The sequence below is a fragment of the Triticum urartu genome, chromosome 5, assembly GCF_003073215.2.
Source record: "Triticum urartu cultivar G1812 chromosome 5, Tu2.1, whole genome shotgun sequence".
Lineage (NCBI taxonomy): Eukaryota > Viridiplantae > Streptophyta > Magnoliopsida > Poales > Poaceae > Triticum > Triticum urartu.
Window position 1 is genome coordinate 525,020,324 of NC_053026.1, and position 1,984 is coordinate 525,022,307.

A 1,984-nucleotide genomic window follows, 5' to 3' on the forward strand; every position below is an offset into this window, starting at 1 on the left:
ATTGAGGAAGCAGTTTTTATTACACTTGCTAAAACATCGTGGGAATGAAGCTAAAGGAAACTTTGCTGATATTGTGATAGAATTACTTAAGCCATCATCTAAATATTAATAGTTTTGTAATAGATGTTTAGTTGGAACATCGCTCGGTTTGTTACATGGACATGTCGTTAATTTTTCTTCATGTTATCAATTTACATTGCAAAAATGAACTTCAGTTATTAAATAATTGTATTTGTGTTTTATTGTTTGTACGTGTGGAATTTAACATGTAACTCTTGTAAACTATTTCAAGAGCCCGTGGCAACGCACGGGCACTCTACTAGTGTAATTAGGGTCTGAATCAATTGGATTTGGATTCAAGATTTCGTCGGTGTATTTTCTTCAGATCTGGCCGTGCAGGCCGTCGGAGACAGAGATGATAGTGACGGTTATTGCCATATCCGAGTCTGTTCGATATAGTAAGTTACTTTGTTTTCTCTGTTGGTGTTGATTCCCTTTTGTGATGGTCTGGTTCTTAACCTCCAACTGCAGGACTGGCATGAGTAGGCCCAGGTGTTGCGGGCGCGGAGGATTTCTGACGGTGGTGAGCTACTCGTTCCCGGCGGCGCCCAATGCCAAACTGAACAATTGAACATTGAAGACGATCAGTATGTGTGAGATGGATCTTCTAAGTTTACTTCTTGTTAGATTAGGTGCATATTTCGCGAGATAATCTCGTTCTAACATGTCTCTGATTTTATTTTTGTTTTTCCTTGCAGATTTCAGGATAGGGGGCAGCCACGCAGGTTGGCGCTGTTGCCAGGGACAGCAAGGGCCACGTTTTCGTCTCTGTATGCAGAATGCTGACCCCCAGTCGAAGTGTTGAGGAGGCCGAGGCAAAATCTGCCCTCGCCGGACTGCAGGCCCTTGCAAAATACTACAGCGGGCCTTTGATCCTGGAGATGGATTCCCATGCAATCATAAAAGAGCTAGCTGCGGGAGACCAATCCAGATCACAGTGCTATGCCCTGATCAAGGATATTAAACAAGCACTCTCAGTTTTTTCAGCAACCAGAAATGTCAGCGACCAGGAGATCATCGCAAACGTCCCGGATAAACTCTGTCCACTGATGATGTCTGAATTTGTATATCCTCTAGAGTAGTTTCCTACTCTAGATCTAAAAAAAAGGGCATCCTCGCAGAGGTGTCACTGAGGATGAAGGTGAGGCCATCAAGTCTATTATTGTGTTAGTTTGTTTCAAAGAAATCACGCTAATTTATCTCAATATATAAATTAGTCATGGAGCAGGCTTCAGGGAAGACTATCGATCTAGAACTGGTCGTATGTCCATGAACAATTTTCTGTTGCTCTGACTGCACGGACAGCCTCTGTAATTTAGCCAAACATCATGGCACCATGCCATTACTTAGCTTTTTGCACACAATTCTTGTTTGTCTCGGTGGTGCCAAACTGCCAATAGAAGACAAGTTGTCCTGTTGAAGAACGCCACAGGTGCATGGTTGTGTGTTATCTAGGGTTGTAAGACCTTGAGTTACAAGAGGTCCAGTACTAATTTTGTGTGTGTGCGCGTGTGTGTGCGCGTACATGTGCATTCACCCGTTCTACACACACATGATTTCAAAGTATCTTTTACTGTATGTTTTGTTTCTTTGCTGAGTTCAAATTGCAAGTATTGTTCATTGTTTTTTCATTTTGTCTAAATATACTACAAATTCTCTACAGGCTCAACTTTCCCCCCTTTGTCTGAACATATCACAGACAGTTATGTATAAAATAGTGATTGTGTGATGTTCTCTTAGGTGAGCAGATGGATGAAGCGAAAACCCCAGAATTAGTATCGTTGTTACATATGTTTTGAGCAAACAACTAAAATAAGGGTGTACTGTGCTGGTGGTTGGGAGATTTGGTATGAGCCCAGTCGTCGCATCTTTCACAATTTAGAGTTATCAGCTGTGACGGTCGCAGGCCATGCAACTTCACAAG

The 1,984-nt window shown here is 42.2% G+C and overlaps 1 long non-coding RNA gene across 1 annotated transcript; it reads left to right on the forward strand.

Moving 5' to 3' along the window:
• The first annotated feature begins 323 nt into the window (after positions 1-323).
• On the forward strand, positions 324-1,638 carry LOC125510357. Its single transcript, XR_007284560.1, has 3 exons — positions 324-458; positions 532-647; positions 759-1,638. It is a non-coding gene; the product is annotated as an uncharacterized LOC125510357 (long non-coding RNA).
• The last annotated feature ends 346 nt before the right edge of the window (positions 1,639-1,984 follow it).